Source organism: Lepisosteus oculatus, unplaced genomic scaffold (genome assembly GCF_040954835.1).
Source record: "Lepisosteus oculatus isolate fLepOcu1 unplaced genomic scaffold, fLepOcu1.hap2 HAP2_SCAFFOLD_67, whole genome shotgun sequence".
Lineage (NCBI taxonomy): Eukaryota > Metazoa > Chordata > Actinopteri > Semionotiformes > Lepisosteidae > Lepisosteus > Lepisosteus oculatus.
In genome coordinates, this window is record NW_027168224.1 from 743492 (window position 1) to 761214 (window position 17723).

The 17723-nt window shown below is 54.4% G+C and overlaps 7 non-coding genes across 7 annotated transcripts; 3 read left to right on the forward strand and 4 right to left on the reverse strand.

Moving 5' to 3' along the window:
- Positions 1-631: 631 nt before the first annotated feature.
- LOC138233405 (5S ribosomal RNA) lies at positions 632-750 on the reverse strand. Its single transcript, XR_011187517.1, has one exon. It is a non-coding gene; the product is annotated as a 5S ribosomal RNA (ribosomal RNA).
- Positions 751-2557: 1807 nt separating this feature from the next.
- On the forward strand, positions 2558-2721 carry LOC138233432 (U1 spliceosomal RNA). The gene has a single exon (XR_011187543.1). It is a non-coding gene; the product is annotated as a U1 spliceosomal RNA (small nuclear RNA).
- A 636-nt stretch (positions 2722-3357) lies between these two features.
- Positions 3358-3476, reverse strand: LOC138233412 (5S ribosomal RNA). The gene has a single exon (XR_011187524.1). It is a non-coding gene; the product is annotated as a 5S ribosomal RNA (ribosomal RNA).
- A 1807-nt stretch (positions 3477-5283) lies between these two features.
- LOC138233433 (U1 spliceosomal RNA) lies at positions 5284-5447 on the forward strand. The gene has a single exon (XR_011187544.1). It is a non-coding gene; the product is annotated as a U1 spliceosomal RNA (small nuclear RNA).
- Positions 5448-6083: 636 nt separating this feature from the next.
- On the reverse strand, positions 6084-6202 carry LOC138233428 (5S ribosomal RNA). The gene has a single exon (XR_011187539.1). It is a non-coding gene; the product is annotated as a 5S ribosomal RNA (ribosomal RNA).
- A 6940-nt stretch (positions 6203-13142) lies between these two features.
- Positions 13143-13312, forward strand: LOC138233334 (U1 spliceosomal RNA). Its single transcript, XR_011187452.1, has one exon. It is a non-coding gene; the product is annotated as a U1 spliceosomal RNA (small nuclear RNA).
- Positions 13313-13948: 636 nt separating this feature from the next.
- LOC138233423 (5S ribosomal RNA) lies at positions 13949-14067 on the reverse strand. Its single transcript, XR_011187534.1, has one exon. It is a non-coding gene; the product is annotated as a 5S ribosomal RNA (ribosomal RNA).
- Between the last annotated feature and the right edge of the window lie 3656 nt (positions 14068-17723).

Sequence of the window (17723 nt, forward strand, 5' to 3'; positions counted from 1 at the left end):
TTGGTCCAAAATCAGATACGGGAGGGTTAGGACACCACGAGCTGCGTGGCTGCGGAAGGATCCCGGTTCGACAGGAGTGGACGCCGCTGCTGGTTCTCGCTGGCTTTTAGTTAGGGGTCCGGAGAAGCATCTCAAGCTAGTTCCACTACTCCTTCCGGACATTCATTCCCTTTTCAAAGTCAGTCGTTTTGCTGTAGTCTGCGTTCTTTAGGCTGATTATCGAGGTTAGCCTTTATTTGGTCATGGGGGGCCTCGGTACTGTATGCTGAGTCTAAAGACAGTTTCACCCGTTTTCTGATTGCTCGGTTCTGTACCAGTGCAGACATGTCAAACAGTGAATGGCTGTACCTCTACTGTATCCGTGCTCAATGAATGAAATCGGTAACAAATGAATATATGTCTAGTTATACGAAAAACGAGTGGTTTATCGACTCATCTTCATTTGCAGATTTAGAGGCAGCTTCGATATTCGTTTTACAGACGGGTTTTTTTTTTTGAATATGGGTCACACACATGCCACAGCAAACAAAACATCTCTAGAGATGAGGCTATAGATCACCTTTCCATCCTGCAGGTTTTCCTCCCAAAGCCTACGGCACCAACGGCGACCCCTGCTGGCCGGGAGAGCAAAAGCTTACAGCACCTGGTATTCCCAGGCAGTCTCCCATCCAAGTACTAACCAGGCCCGACGCTGCTTAGCTTCCGAGATCAGACGAGATCGGGCGTGTTCAGGGTGGTGTGGCCGTAAGCGAAAGCCCCGGCGCCTGACTCGCTACTTGAAGCTGTGTGTGGCGGGGCTTCCGTGCCCCCCGAGCGGGACTGAAGGATCGTTCGTGTGCAACTCTTTGGAAAGGAGCTGCTTTCCAAATCGCATTGCGTGCCTGGATGTTGGCGAATGCGCTCCCTTGTGTTGACTCGTCCCGCACTGGAGGAGGACAAACAATCTGCACGGAGGAGCACCAGGCAAGTCTTCACCAGACAAAAACCTCCAGTGCACAGCACTCTGGAAACATTTCGGGGCTTTCGCGTGTTTATTTCAGCACGTAAAGCGCACCGGTCCAACACGTCGGCCGGGCGCGCGGCGCCTCCGCCCTCTTGTGGCCTTGCGGCGTCAGAGCAAGAGGCTCCTTCTCGCTGCCCTTCCGCTGTGTTGCAGGGCCCCGAGAGGGAACCCGGAGCGCGCACTTTGTGGGGGGCGGGGGACCGCGTTCGCGCTCTGCCCCCGGTCTCTTGCGCGAGTACTAAATCTCACGGACAGGGGGGCCTCGTCATTGATTGTTACAGGTGAGACGGGGATTAGGAGGAGACCCCGACTGATGGGTAAAGGGGAGCACTAACACCAGAGGGACACCCCCGGCGTCTCTTTTTGAGAGACGCCCTGGGGTTTCCTAATGGCCAAGGAGGGTCGGGACCTCGGTTTGACGCCTCCCCCGAAGGACGGCGCCTGTTTGTGCAGCAGAGTGTCGCCATCAGGAGGCTGGGGCGTAAGAGAGCCACACAGCCCGCAGGGTGAGCGCTCCCTACTGGTCCCAGTCACACCTCTTGCAGGAGCAGCAGCAACCGGAGCTTTTCCGGGGTGGAATCTCCCATCCGGGTGCCGGCCAGGCTCACACCTGCTGGGCTGCCCCGGGGGTGAGCCCAGTCGAGAGTCGCAGGGCCAGATCTAGTCACCGGGGAGAAACGATACAAGTGAAGGATTGCTCGGCTCTCGGCACTTGAAAAGACCGACAAATGTCTCGTTCCCGCCGGAGCTGAATGTACCCGCATGTGTGGTGTCGTCTTCTTCCCCCGCCCCGCTGTGTTTGCTGTATTGTCTCTGAAGCCGGCCCCCCCGAGACGAGACGGGCTGTTCCTGTGCCCCAATTAACACTTTACAGGTGCCATTCCCCGGCATTGTGGCCATTGTCGGTGCTCACACGCGATAAGATAAGGCGGAGGAGAGCGGGGCATGCCCAGCGGCAGACATTCAAGGAGGGGGCAGTGCGAGGTGAGGTGAGGTGCGACACGCCGGAGCCCCGACGCAGCTAATGCGGAGCACTTGTTGGACTGGCATCGAAAGGACGTGTGCGCACGGAGCGAGCCTTCCCTGCGGCGGAGCGCGGGAACTTTCTCCCCCCCTCCCGCTGCAGGAGTTGTGTGCACTGCAGCGGTGCCGAGAGAAAAGCACAGAAGGCAGCAGGCTCTGGAGAGCAGGTAAGAGACGGAGCCTTGTGGGCAGGCGAGCAGGCCCGTTTTTTGGAAATTGCTGAAAAGGTTTGTTCGGTGTGTGGCAGGCGCACGTCGCGAGCTTGCGTGGCGATCTGCCGGTCTGGAGTTATGCAAATGAGGCCGAATTGCATCCCGGGACATGCTGCGAATGCGCAACGGCGACTGCAGATGTGTAGGAAACGGCGCGCTCGTTTTCTCGTTTTGCCCACACTTTTGAGTGTTAGTGTGGCGTGTGAGTGTGTGAAAGAGTGGGCCCAGCAGGAGGCGGTGGCGTGCGGGGCGAGGAGGTGGCCTAGGCTGCGCGATTTGTGCTGTGGGTGCGGGCCGCTTGCAGGGGCCTGTTTAACTCATACTTACCTGGCAGGGGAGATACCTTGATCAAGAAGGAGGTTCACCCAGGGCGAGGCTCGGCCATTGCACTCCGGCTGTGCTGACCCCTGCGAATTCCCCAAATGTGGGAATCTCGACTGCATAATTTCTGGTAGTGGGGGACTGCGTTCGCGCTCTCCCCCGATGTGCTTGGTCCAAAATCAGATACGGGAGGGTTAGGACACCACGAGCTGCGTGGCTGCGGAAGGATCCCGGTTCGACAGGAGTGGACGCCGCTGCTGGTTCTCGCTGGCTTTTAGTTAGGGGTCCGGAGAAGCATCTCAAGCTAGTTCCACTACTCCTTCCGGACGTTCATTCCCTTTTCAAAGTCAGTCGTTTTGCTGTAGTCTGCGTTCTTTAGGCTGATTATCGAGGTTAGCCTTTATTTGGTCATGGGGGGCCTCGGTACTGTATGCTGAGTCTAAAGACAGTTTCACCCGTTTTCTGATTGCTCGGTTCTGTACCAGTGCAGACATGTCAAACAGTGAATGGCTGTACCTCTACTGTATCCGTGCTCAATGAATGAAATCGGTAACAAATGAATATATGTCTAGTTATACGAAAAACGAGTGGTTTATCGACTCATCTTCATTTGCAGATTTAGAGGCAGCTTCGATATTCGTTTTACAGACGGGTTTTTTTTTTTGAATATGGGTCACACACATGCCACAGCAACAAAACATCTCTAGAGATGAGGCTATAGATCACCTTTCCATCCTGCAGGTTTTCCTCCCAAAGCCTACGGCACCAACGGCGACCCCTGCTGGCCGGGAGAGCAAAAGCTTACAGCACCTGGTATTCCCAGGCAGTCTCCCATCCAAGTACTAACCAGGCCCGACGCTGCTTAGCTTCCGAGATCAGACGAGATCGGGCGTGTTCAGGGTGGTGTGGCCGTAAGCGAAAGCCCCGGCGCCTGACTCGCTACTTGAAGCTGTGTGTGGCGGGGGTTCCGTGCCCCCCGAGCGGGACTGAAGGATCGTTCGTGTGCAACTCTTTGGAAAGGAGCTGCTTTCCAAATCGCATTGCGTGCCTGGATGTTGGCGAATGCGCTCCCTTGTGTTGACTCGTCCCGCACTGGAGGAGGACAAACAATCTGCACGGAGGAGCACCAGGCAAGTCTTCACCAGACAAAAACCTCCAGTGCACAGCACTCTGGAAACATTTCGGGGCTTTCGCGTGTTTATTTCAGCACGTAAAGCGCACCGGTCCAACACGTCGGCCGGGCGCGCGGCGCCTCCGCCCTCTTGTGGCCTTGCGGCGTCAGAGCAAGAGGCTCCTTCTCGCTGCCCTTCCGCTGTGTTGCAGGGCCCCGAGAGGGAACCCGGAGCGCGCACTTTGTGGGGGGCGGGGGACCGCGTTCGCGCTCTGCCCCCGGTCTCTTGCGCGAGTACTAAATCTCACGGACAGGGGGGCCTCGTCATTGATTGTTACAGGTGAGACGGGGATTAGGAGGAGACCCCGACTGATGGGTAAAGGGGAGCACTAACACCAGAGGGACACCCCCGGCGTCTCTTTTTGAGAGACGCCCTGGGGTTTCCTAATGGCCAAGGAGGGTCGGGACCTCGGTTTGACGCCTCCCCCGAAGGACGGCGCCTGTTTGTGCAGCAGAGTGTCGCCATCAGGAGGCTGGGGCGTAAGAGAGCCACACAGCCCGCAGGGTGAGCGCTCCCTACTGGTCCCAGTCACACCTCTTGCAGGAGCAGCAGCAACCGGAGCTTTTCCGGGGTGGAATCTCCCATCCGGGTGCCGGCCAGGCTCACACCTGCTGGGCTGCCCCGGGGGTGAGCCCAGTCGAGAGTCGCAGGGCCAGATCTAGTCACCGGGGAGAAACGATACAAGTGAAGGATTGCTCGGCTCTCGGCACTTGAAAAGACCGACAAATGTCTCGTTCCCGCCGGAGCTGAATGTACCCGCATGTGTGGTGTCGTCTTCTTCCCCCGCCCCGCTGTGTTTGCTGTATTGTCTCTGAAGCCGGCCCCCCCGAGACGAGACGGGCTGTTCCTGTGCCCCAATTAACACTTTACAGGTGCCATTCCCCGGCATTGTGGCCATTGTCGGTGCTCACACGCGATAAGATAAGGCGGAGGAGAGCGGGGCATGCCCAGCGGCAGACATTCAAGGAGGGGGCAGTGCGAGGTGAGGTGAGGTGCGACACGCCGGAGCCCCGACGCAGCTAATGCGGAGCACTTGTTGGACTGGCATCGAAAGGACGTGTGCGCACGGAGCGAGCCTTCCCTGCGGCGGAGCGCGGGAACTTTCTCCCCCCCTCCCGCTGCAGGAGTTGTGTGCACTGCAGCGGTGCCGAGAGAAAAGCACAGAAGGCAGCAGGCTCTGGAGAGCAGGTAAGAGACGGAGCCTTGTGGGCAGGCGAGCAGGCCCGTTTTTTGGAAATTGCTGAAAAGGTTTGTTCGGTGTGTGGCAGGCGCACGTCGCGAGCTTGCGTGGCGATCTGCCGGTCTGGAGTTATGCAAATGAGGCCGAATTGCATCCCGGGACATGCTGCGAATGCGCAACGGCGACTGCAGATGTGTAGGAAACGGCGCGCTCGTTTTCTCGTTTTGCCCACACTTTTGAGTGTTAGTGTGGCGTGTGAGTGTGTGAAAGAGTGGGCCCAGCAGGAGGCGGTGGCGTGCGGGGCGAGGAGGTGGCCTAGGCTGCGCGATTTGTGCTGTGGGTGCGGGCCGCTTGCAGGGGCCTGTTTAACTCATACTTACCTGGCAGGGGAGATACCTTGATCAAGAAGGAGGTTCACCCAGGGCGAGGCTCGGCCATTGCACTCCGGCTGTGCTGACCCCTGCGAATTCCCCAAATGTGGGAATCTCGACTGCATAATTTCTGGTAGTGGGGGACTGCGTTCGCGCTCTCCCCCGATGTGCTTGGTCCAAAATCAGATACGGGAGGGTTAGGACACCACGAGCTGCGTGGCTGCGGAAGGATCCCGGTTCGACAGGAGTGGACGCCGCTGCTGGTTCTCGCTGGCTTTTAGTTAGGGGTCCGGAGAAGCATCTCAAGCTAGTTCCACTACTCCTTCCGGACGTTCATTCCCTTTTCAAAGTCAGTCGTTTTGCTGTAGTCTGCGTTCTTTAGGCTGATTATCGAGGTTAGCCTTTATTTGGTCATGGGGGGCCTCGGTACTGTATGCTGAGTCTAAAGACAGTTTCACCCGTTTTCTGATTGCTCGGTTCTGTACCAGTGCAGACATGTCAAACAGTGAATGGCTGTACCTCTACTGTATCCGTGCTCAATGAATGAAATTGGTAACAAATGAATATATGTCTAGTTATACGAAAAACGAGTGGTTTATCGACTCATCTTCATTTGCAGATTTAGAGGCAGCTTCGATATTCGTTTTACAGACGGGTTTTTTTTTTTGAATATGGGTCACACACATGCCACAGCAACAAAACATCTCTAGAGATGAGGCTATAGATCACCTTTCCATCCTGCAGGTTTTCCTCCCAAAGCCTACGGCACCAACGGCGACCCCTGCTGGCCGGGAGAGCAAAAGCTTACAGCACCTGGTATTCCCAGGCAGTCTCTCATCCAAGTACTAACCAGGCCCGACGCTGCTTAGCTTCCGAGATCAGACGAGATCGGGCGTGTTCAGGGTGGTGTGGCCGTAAGCGAAAGCCCCGGCGCCTGACTCGCTACTTGAAGCTGTGTGTGGCGGGGGTTCCGTGCCCCCCGAGCGGGACTGAAGGATCGTTCGTGTGCAACTCTTTGGAAAGGAGCTGCTTTCCAAATCGCATTGCGTGCCTGGATGTTGGCGAATGCGCTCCCTTGTGTTGACTCGTCCCGCACTGGAGGAGGACAAACAATCTGCACGGAGGAGCACCAGGCAAGTCTTCACCAGACAAAAACCTCCAGTGCACAGCACTCTGGAAACATTTCGGGGCTTTCGCGTGTTTATTTCAGCACGTAAAGCGCACCGGTCCAACACGTCGGCCGGGCGCGCGGCGCCTCCGCCCTCTTGTGGCCTTGCGGCGTCAGAGCAAGAGGCTCCTTCTCGCTGCCCTTCCGCTGTGTTGCAGGGCCCCGAGAGGGAACCCGGAGCGCGCACTTTGTGGGGGGCGGGGGACCGCGTTCGCGCTCTGCCCCCGGTCTCTTGCGCGAGTACTAAATCTCACGGACAGGGGGGCCTCGTCATTGATTGTTACAGGTGAGACGGGGATTAGGAGGAGACCCCGACTGATGGGTAAAGGGGAGCACTAACACCAGAGGGACACCCCCGGCGTCTCTTTTTGAGAGACGCCCTGGGGTTTCCTAATGGCCAAGGAGGGTCGGGACCTCGGTTTGACGCCTCCCCCGAAGGACGGCGCCTGTTTGTGCAGCAGAGTGTCGCCATCAGGAGGCTGGGGCGTAAGAGAGCCACACAGCCCGCAGGGTGAGCGCTCCCTACTGGTCCCAGTCACACCTCTTGCAGGAGCAGCAGCAACCGGAGCTTTTCCGGGGTGGAATCTCCCATCCGGGTGCCGGCCAGGCTCACACCTGCTGGGCTGCCCCGGGGGTGAGCCCAGTCGAGAGTCGCAGGGCCAGATCTAGTCACCGGGGAGAAACGATACAAGTGAAGGATTGCTCGGCTCTCGGCACTTGAAAAGACCGACAAATGTCTCGTTCCCGCCGGAGCTGAATGTACCCGCATGTGTGGTGTCGTCTTCTTCCCCCGCCCCGCTGTGTTTGCTGTATTGTCTCTGAAGCCGGCCCCCCCGAGACGAGACGGGCTGTTCCTGTGCCCCAATTAACACTTTACAGGTGCCATTCCCCGGCATTGTGGCCATTGTCGGTGCTCACACGCGATAAGATAAGGCGGAGGAGAGCGGGGCATGCCCAGCGGCAGACATTCAAGGAGGGGGCAGTGCGAGGTGAGGTGAGGTGCGACACGCCGGAGCCCCGACGCAGCTAATGCGGAGCACTTGTTGGACTGGCATCGAAAGGACGTGTGCGCACGGAGCGAGCCTTCCCTGCGGCGGAGCGCGGGAACTTTCTCCCCCCCTCCCGCTGCAGGAGTTGTGTGCACTGCAGCGGTGCCGAGAGAAAAGCACAGAAGGCAGCAGGCTCTGGAGAGCAGGTAAGAGACGGAGCCTTGTGGGCAGGCGAGCAGGCCCGTTTTTTGGAAATTGCTGAAAAGGTTTGTTCGGTGTGTGGCAGGCGCACGTCGCGAGCTTGCGTGGCGATCTGCCGGTCTGGAGTTATGCAAATGAGGCCGAATTGCATCCCGGGACATGCTGCGAATGCGCAACGGCGACTGCAGATGTGTAGGAAACGGCGCGCTCGTTTTCTCGTTTTGCCCACACTTTTGAGTGTTAGTGTGGCGTGTGAGTGTGTGAAAGAGTGGGCCCAGCAGGAGGCGGTGGCGTGCGGGGCGAGGAGGTGGCCTAGGCTGCGCGATTTGTGCTGTGGGTGCGGGCCGCTTGCAGGGGCCTGTTTAACTCATACTTACCTGGCAGGGGAGATACCTTGATCAGCCTGTAGGTGGAGTAGTTGGATTGTTTTTCTTTTGTTGGAAGCAGTGTTCGATTTGCAGTTTTTGAAATGGCAACCTTTGGATCCCGTAAGAATGCTGTACGTTTTGAGCTCTTGGATGACCTCTTCATGGATCGTATGCAGTTCAGCAGAAAAGTGTTACAGAAGGAACTTGGCTTTGAACCTCGGCACTTGGATTTCATCTTCGCTCTCCCAGGTCAGAAAGCATTTGAGGTTGTATTTGCTACCTATCCTCTGTTTGAACAATGCGTGGATGTGTTTGAGGCAAAAAGAGGCAAAGTTCCTGCACTTGAGAAGATCAACTTGCAGCCTCTGACACAGAGAGAGAGGAAAACGGTGCATGTTGTTATGTTCTCGGAACTGGCAAAGACGGAGGACATTCACACCTGGCTTAACCAGTACTGCACCGTCCACCATGGAACTGAGGTTAGAGATGTTGATGGTATAAAAACAGGAGCAAGGAAATTCGAGGTTCGCTTGCTACCGGACAGCGTAAATGGAGGCTTAAGGCACCTGCCCTCTACAATCCGGCTGGGCGCCTGCAATGGCTATGTGTTTTATGTGGGACAACCAAAGGTGTGTCGGCGCTGTGGTGCTGTGGGACACCTGGCATCGTCCTGCACTGTGAAATGCTGCAAGACCTGTGGCAAACAGGGACATTTAGCCTCTGACTGTTCAATGCTGCCAAAGTGCAATTTATGTGGCTCGGAAGGACACGTTTTTAAGAACTGCCCTCACGCCTACGCCAATAAACTCAAAATGAGAAAGGATGAGGCAGTGCTTGTTTCAGCCAAACCGGCCCGAAAATCCAACGCAAACAATAAGTCAAACAAAGAACCCTTGTTGGACAAAGACTCTCAGCCTCCAGCCAGGATCAGTCCTGCTGTGGCTCCGGGGCTGGTGGAAGAGAAATCCACTACGCCCCCACAACCGCAGACTGCACCAGACAAGCACGAGGGTTTGAAAACCCCCGAGAACAGCGAGGACCCCTCCCCCACTCCTGCTCCTCAGAACGAGGGCCAGTGTGGGGCCCCCCGGTGGAGCGGGTCCAGCGAGGATACCCAGGATTCAGCGGAGCTGCTTTTCTCAGACTCTGCAAGTGCTACAGATGCCCTCCTCTCCTCCATCCAGTCCATCACGGAGGATCTGCAGCAGCTGGTGGGTGAGGGGGAAGAGGAGACTGGTGCATCGGCTGCACCCCTTTCCCCTCAGTGCTCCCAGGAGCTGGACTTGAGGAAAAGAAAAAATGACTCTGTTTTCTCCCCGAGCGAGGAGGAAGGAGAGCATGGCGATGGGGACAGCTGGAACCTCTCCACCCCTCCCTCTACCCCCTTCCTTGAAATGGACTCTGTGAACGCCTTTACTGCTGCCACCCTGATGAAGGCTCATTCAGAGGATGGCTGGCAGGAAATTGGTAAGAAGAAAAAGAAAAAGAAAAAGGTAACAGGTGAGACCGAAGAGAAATGTGTTTTGTAAAGACTGGTTCCACTTTCTTATGTAATATGGCTCTTAACATAATTTCTCTTAACACAAGAGGTATCAATGACAGAGTTAAATGCCAGTCTGTCTTTGATTACCTCCAGCAGAGAGAGGGAGATGTGTTGATGTTGCAGGAGTGTGCTTTAGCCTATCAAGAGAGGTATAAATGTTTTGAAGATAGGTGGGATAAAGGGCCTTCTGTTTGGTCAGGGGACAATAACAACAGAGCCTCTGGCGTGGCCATTCTTTTCAAAGGATGGGCATTCAAATTGAAAAGTATTCAGAGGGTCATAGATGGCAGGTTGCTGTGTGTGGATGTGGAATGGGGGACCGTTAACCTGCGGCTAATCAATGTGTATTGCCCTACTGACGTAGGAGGAAGGGTGGAGCTACTCAAGGCACTCTCCCCCCTATTGTTATGCAGCACAGACGTGATAGTGGGAGGGGATTTTAATTGTATCTTAGAGCACACAGACAGGCAGTCTAGCTCGCCGATAAAATTGGATTCCAGCTCACTGGCCCTGCAAAACTTAGTTCAAGACTTTAAACTCTCAGACACATATAGATGTATATATCCCACAACAGCAGGATATACATGGTCAGGGAGGAATAGCAGCTCCAGAATTGACTATTGCTTTGTCTCAGAGAGAGTGAAAGTTGTTGGGGTCACTCTTCAGCCTGTCTTCTTCTCAGATCATCAGGCTTTAGGGTGTAGAGTGGAACTCCAGGGCGGGACTGTCTTTGGCCCAGGCCTCTGGAAACTCAACACAAAGCTGCTAGAGAACGAGGGGGTAGTATCCCGCTACAAGGAGAAACTATCACAGTGGCTGTCCTTGCAGTGTCTGTACGGGTCAGTAGGAGAGTGGTGGGAGGAGGTGAAGGTGAGGACAAAGGCCTTTTTCATGGCTGAGGGAAGGAAGGCTGCTGCCAGACGGAGAGGAGTGCTAGCCAGGAAACAGAGGCAGCTGCAGCGTCTCTACACGATGCTGCACAGTGGCTTCGATGTGCTCGAGGATATCGCCCTTTTAAAAAAGGACATCCGGAGCATAGCCGAAGAAAGTAGTCGAGGAGTGCTGTTAAGAAGCAGAGTGCAGTTCTTGGAAGAAAATGAGAAGTGTACTCGCTTCTTTTTCAGGAAAGTGGTAGGCTCCAAGACTGTCATGGAAAGTGTAGTTGATGAGGAGGGACGAGAGAGAACAGAGCCGAGTGCTATCCTCTCCTGCACCGAGGCCTTCTACTCAAGACTGTACAGCTCTACAGAGGTAAAGGATGAAGATATTCATTTTTTTACCTCAAAGCTAGAAAACATTTTGAGTGAAGAAGATAGGGAAGTACTTGAGAGGGATTTGACAGTAGAAGAGCTGAGACAGGCTATGGAGAGCTTACAGAAGGGGAAAACTCCGGGTGCTGACGGGCTCCCTAAAGAATTTTATTGCACCTTTTGGGATCTGCTTCAGGATCCGCTACTGCTCCTATTCGAGGAAAGCTACAAGACAGAATTGCTGCCTGACTCCTTAAGAGAAGGCACTATCTCTCTCTTGTTTAAGAAAGGAGCAAAAAATGACATAAAGAACTGGAGACCCCTCAGCCTGTTAGGCGTGGACACTAAGATCCTGTCCAAAGCCCTTTTCCTGCGCCTACAAAATGTAGTGGCCTCACTGGTAGGGAAAGAACAGACTTGTGGGATAGCAGGACGCCTGATGAGCGACAACCTGGCCTTGTTGAGGGATGTCTGTCTGTACTCTGAGGATCGCTCCCTCCCTCTGTGCATTTTAGGTGTAGACCTAGAAAAGGCCTTTGACCGCCTAAACCGGCAGTACTTAACATCGGTACTTGAGCACATGAAGTTTGGCCCCATCATGAGAAAGTGGATTAACCTGCTGTACACAGGTAGCAACAGCAGAGTCATGGTTAATGGCAATAGATCACGCACCTTTGAAGTCTGTTCAGGGGTGAGGCAGGGCTGCCCATTATCCCCCTTGTTATTCGTTTTGGCTATGGAGCCCTTAGCCTGTGCCTTGCGCCAGGATCAGGCCATTAATGGGATACCAGTGCCTGGAAGTGGGGGAGGAGAGGTAAAGACATCTCTATACATGGATGACGTCACCCTGCTCCTCTCTGACAATGCCTCAATTAGCAGAGCTCTGCAGTGCTGTGATCGGTTCTCTTTGGCTTCCTCCGCAAAAATTAACACATCTAAGAGTGAGATTTTTTATCAGAACTGGAGGGAGCCAAAAGAAGGACATGATCTCAGGCTGCAAGAGAAGAGAATTAAGGTCCTGGGGGTGTATTTTGGAGAAGAGATGGGAACAGTAAATTGGCAGAACAAATTGCCAATCTTAAACAAAAAACTGATGCAATGGAAGGACCGAGACCTCACCATGACAGGGAAGGTGCTGGTCATCAAAGCCGAGCTCTTGCCTGTCTTGAATTTTCTGGCTTCTACCTTCCCAATCCCACACCGTGTTGCTGCGGTGCTGAGGAGATTGATGTTTCAATTTCTATGGGGTGGGAAGCAGGAAAGACTCAGAAGGGAAATAATGTACAGGCCGCTACCCTCAGGGGGGAAGTCTGTCCCAGATATTGCTACGAAGCTGCTGTGCATTTTCCTGGCCTCTGTGCTGAGAGGCTTTGCAACAGCACCTGCAGCGCGTACCTGGACTTATTTTTCCAGGCTCTGGGTAGGTAGGGAGGTGTTCAGAGTGTGGGGTGTCAGACCCAAGCTGGACGTCCCACTCTCTGACACATGCCCTGCAATTTATGGGACAGTTAAAAGTTTTCTAAGATCTCACCCAATTGGCCATATTCCCCTCCGAGATGTCAGCGTCCAAAAACTGGAAGATTTCGTAGCACCCCAGAACAATAGGCAGACCCCTGTGGGCATTTTAACATCAGCCCAAACAAGGAAGGTGTGGAAACACACATCCTCTAAATTTCTGTGCAACATTCACAGAGATTTAGCCTGGAGTGTCGTCCACCAGTGCTTACCGGTACGAACTTTCTTGTACCGTAGGGGCCTCACCCCCAGCCCTCGCTGCGTTAGGGTGGGCTGCGGCGAGGAGGAGACTGTGACCCATCTCCTGTGGTCCTGCTTTTTTGCTAAGGCCTTCTGGACACAGTTTGAAGATTGGTTGCAGGCTCTCTCGCCCCAATTTACCCTGACCGCTGCTTTCATCATATACGGCATCTCTCCTGTCAAACTTCCCCCTGACGTGTTTGACAGGATCTGGGCCGTGGTGAACAGTGGGAAAGACGCCCTGTGGAGAGTGAGGAACATGGGGCTGTTCAAAGGCATCGAGATCCCAGTCAAGGCAGCAGGTAGCCTGGCCCTGTTCATCACCCGAGAGAACTATTACCTCAGAGATCTGTGGAGAGAAGGGAGGGAGGAAGCAGAAAATCTGTGGGAAATAGAGAGCATTGGACAGTATCTCAAGAAACTGTGAAAAACATTATCATGTTTAAATAAAGAATGTGATTTGCACCAGAAAAAAAGAAAATTGTTGCTATGTAACTGTTACCGTGTCAAAATGTAATGAGATGTGATCATATATACTGTTTTAAGTATGTATATTAATGTAAAGCTTTCTGATTTGTGATTTCCTGTATTTTTTTGTGAAAAGAAAATAAAGTTCTTAAAAATCGAAATCGGTTCACCCAGGGCGAGGCTCGGCCATTGCACTCCGGCTGTGCTGACCCCTGCGAATTCCCCAAATGTGGGAATCTCGACTGCATAATTTCTGGTAGTGGGGGACTGCGTTCGCGCTCTCCCCTGATGTGCTTGGTCCAAAATCAGATACGGGAGGGTTAGGACACCACGAGCTGCGTGGCTGCGGAAGGATCCCGGTTCGACAGGAGTGGACGCCGCTGCTGGTTCTCGCTGGCTTTTAGTTAGGGGTCCGGAGAAGCATCTCAAGCTAGTTCCACTACTCCTTCCGGACGTTCATTCCCTTTTCAAAGTCAGTCGTTTTGCTGTAGTCTGCGTTCTTTAGGCTGATTATCGAGGTTAGCCTTTATTTGGTCATGGGGGGCCTCGGTACTGTATGCTGAGTCTAAAGACAGTTTCACCCGTTTTCTGATTGCTCGGTTCTGTACCAGTGCAGACATGTCAAACAGTGAATGGCTGTACCTCTACTGTATCCGTGCTCAATGAATGAAATCGGTAACAAATGAATATATGTCTAGTTATACGAAAAACGAGTGGTTTATCGACTCATCTTCATTTGCAGATTTAGAGGCAGCTTCGATATTCGTTTTACAGACGGGTTTTTTTTTTTGAATATGGGTCACACACATGCCACAGCAACAAAACATCTCTAGAGATGAGGCTATAGATCACCTTTCCATCCTGCAGGTTTTCCTCCCAAAGCCTACGGCACCAACGGCGACCCCTGCTGGCCGGGAGAGCAAAAGCTTACAGCACCTGGTATCCCCAGGCAGTCTCCCATCCAAGTACTAACCAGGCCCGACGCTGCTTAGCTTCCGAGATCAGACGAGATCGGGCGTGTTCAGGGTGGTGTGGCCGTAAGCGAAAGCCCCGGCGCCTGACTCGCTACTTGAAGCTGTGTGTGGCGGGGGTTCCGTGCCCCCCGAGCGGGACTGAAGGATCGTTCGTGTGCAACTCTTTGGAAAGGAGCTGCTTTCCAAATCGCATTGCGTGCCTGGATGTTGGCGAATGCGCTCCCTTGTGTTGACTCGTCCCGCACTGGAGGAGGACAAACAATCTGCACGGAGGAGCACCAGGCAAGTCTTCACCAGACAAAAACCTCCAGTGCACAGCACTCTGGAAACATTTCGGGGCTTTCGCGTGTTTATTTCAGCACGTAAAGCGCACCGGTCCAACACGTCGGCCGGGCGCGCGGCGCCTCCGCCCTCTTGTGGCCTTGCGGCGTCAGAGCAAGAGGCTCCTTCTCGCTGCCCTTCCGCTGTGTTGCAGGGCCCCGAGAGGGAACCCGGAGCGCGCACTTTGTGGGGGGCGGGGGACCGCGTTCGCGCTCTGCCCCCGGTCTCTTGCGCGAGTACTAAATCTCACGGACAGGGGGGCCTCGTCATTGATTGTTACAGGTGAGACGGGGATTAGGAGGAGACCCCGACTGATGGGTAAAGGGGAGCACTAACACCAGAGGGACACCCCCGGCGTCTCTTTTTGAGAGACGCCCTGGGGTTTCCTAATGGCCAAGGAGGGTCGGGACCTCGGTTTGACGCCTCCCCCGAAGGACGGCGCCTGTTTGTGCAGCAGAGTGTCGCCATCAGGAGGCTGGGGCGTAAGAGAGCCACACAGCCCGCAGGGTGAGCGCTCCCTACTGGTCCCAGTCACACCTCTTGCAGGAGCAGCAGCAACCGGAGCTTTTCCGGGGTGGAATCTCCCATCCGGGTGCCGGCCAGGCTCACACCTGCTGGGCTGCCCCGGGGGTGAGCCCAGTCGAGAGTCGCAGGGCCAGATCTAGTCACCGGGGAGAAACGATACAAGTGAAGGATTGCTCGGCTCTCGGCACTTGAAAAGACCGACAAATGTCTCGTTCCCGCCGGAGCTGAATGTACCCGCATGTGTGGTGTCGTCTTCTTCCCCCGCCCCGCTGTGTTTGCTGTATTGTCTCTGAAGCCGGCCCCCCCGAGACGAGACGGGCTGTTCCTGTGCCCCAATTAACACTTTACAGGTGCCATTCCCCGGCATTGTGGCCATTGTCGGTGCTCACACGCGATAAGATAAGGCGGAGGAGAGCGGGGCATGCCCAGCGGCAGACATTCAAGGAGGGGGCAGTGCGAGGTGAGGTGAGGTGCGACACGCCGGAGCCCCGACGCAGCTAATGCGGAGCACTTGTTGGACTGGCATCGAAAGGACGTGTGCGCACGGAGCGAGCCTTCCCTGCGGCGGAGCGCGGGAACTTTCTCCCCCCCTCCCGCTGCAGGAGTTGTGTGCACTGCAGCGGTGCCGAGAGAAAAGCACAGAAGGCAGCAGGCTCTGGAGAGCAGGTAAGAGACGGAGCCTTGTGGGCAGGCGAGCAGGCCCGTTTTTTGGAAATTGCTGAAAAGGTTTGTTCGGTGTGTGGCAGGCGCACGTCGCGAGCTTGCGTGGCGATCTGCCGGTCTGGAGTTATGCAAATGAGGCCGAATTGCATCCCGGGACATGCTGCGAATGCGCAACGGCGACTGCAGATGTGTAGGAAACGGCGCGCTCGTTTTCTCGTTTTGCCCACACTTTTGAGTGTTAGTGTGGCGTGTGAGTGTGTGAAAGAGTGGGCCCAGCAGGAGGCGGTGGCGTGCGGGGCGAGGAGGTGGCCTAGGCTGCGCGATTTGTGCTGTGGGTGCGGGCCGCTTGCAGGGGCCTGTTTAACTCATACTTACCTGGCAGGGGAGATACCTTGATCAGCCTGTAGGTGGAGTAGTTGGATTGTTTTTCTTTTGTTGGAAGCAGTGTTTGATTTGCGGTTTTTGAAATGGCAACCTTTGGATCCCGTAAGAATGCTGTACGTTTTGAGCTCTTGGATGACTTCTTCATGGATCGTATGCAGTTCAGCAGAAAAGTGTTACAGAAGGAACTTGGCTTTGAACCTCGGCACTTGGATTTCATCTTCGCTCTCCCAGGTCAGAAAGCATTTGAGGTTGTATTTGCTACCTATCCTCTGTTTGAACAATGCGTGGATGTGTTTGAGGCAAAAAGAGGCAAAGTTCCTGCACTTGAGAAGATCAACTTGCAGCCTCTGACACAGAGAGAGAGGAAAACGGTGCATGTTGTTATGTTCTCGGAACTGGCAAAGACGGAGGACATTCACACCTGGCTTAACCAGTACTGCACCGTCCACCATGGAACTGAGGTTAGAGATGTTGATGGTATAAAAACAGGAGCAAGGAAATTCGAGGTTCGCTTGCTACCGGACAGCGTAAATGGAGGCTTAAGGCACCTGCCCTCTACAATCCGGCTGGGCGCCTGCAATGGCTATGTGTTTTATGTGGGACAACCAAAGGTGTGTCGGCGCTGTGGTGCTGTGGGACACCTGGCATCGTCCTGCACTGTGAAATGCTGCAAGACCTGTGGCAAACAGGGACATTTAGCCTCTGACTGTTCAATGCTGCCAAAGTGCAATTTATGTGGCTCGGAAGGACACGTTTTTAAGAACTGCCCTCACGCCTACGCCAATAAACTCAAAATGAGAAAGGATGAGGCAGTGCTTGTTTCAGCCAAACCGGCCCGAAAATCCAAAGCAAACAACAAGTCAAACAAAGAACCCTTGTTGGACAAAGACTCTCAGCCTCCAGCCAGGATCAGTCCTGCTGTGGCTCCGGGGCTGGTGGAAGAGAAATCCACTACGCCCCCACAACCGCAGACTGCACCAGACAAGCACGAGGGTTTGAAAACCCCCGAGAACAGCGAGGACTCCTCCCCCACTCCTGCTCCTCAGAACGAGGGCCAGTGTGGGGCCCCCCGGTGGAGCGGGTCCAGCGAGGATACCCAGGATTCAGCGGAGCTGCTTTTCTCAGACTCTGCAAGTGCTACAGATGCCCTCCTCTCCTCCATCCAGTCCATCACGGAGGATCTGCAGCAGCTGGTGGGTGAGGGGGAAGAGGAGACTGGTGCATCGGCTGCACCCCTTTCCCCTCAGTGCTCCCAGGAGCTGGACTTGAGGAAAAGAAAAAATGACTCTGTTTTCTCCCCGAGCGAGGAGGAAGGAGAGCATGGCGATGGGGACAGCTGGAACCTCTCCACCCCTCCCTCTACCCCCTTCCTTGAAATGGACTCTGTGAACGCTTTTACTGCTGCCACCCTGATGAAGGCTCATTCAGAGGATGGCTGGCAGGAAATTGGTAAGAAGAAAAAGAAAAAGAAAAAGGTAACAGGTGAGACCGAAGAGAAATGTGTTTTGTAAAGACTGGTTCCACTTTCTTATGTAATATGGCTCTTAACATAATTTCTCTTAACACAAGAGGTATCAATGACAGAGTTAAATGCCAGTCTGTCTTTGATTACCTCCAGCAGAGAGAGGGAGATGTGTTGATGTTGCAGGAGTGTGCTTTAGCCTATCAAGAGAGGTATAAAAGTTTTGAAGATAGGTGGGATAAAGGGCCTTCTGTTTGGTCAGGGGACAATAACAACAGAGCCTCTGGCGTGGCCATTCTTTTCAAAGGATGGGCATTCAAATTGAAAAGTATTCAGAGGGTCATAGATGGCAGGTTGCTGTGTGTGGATG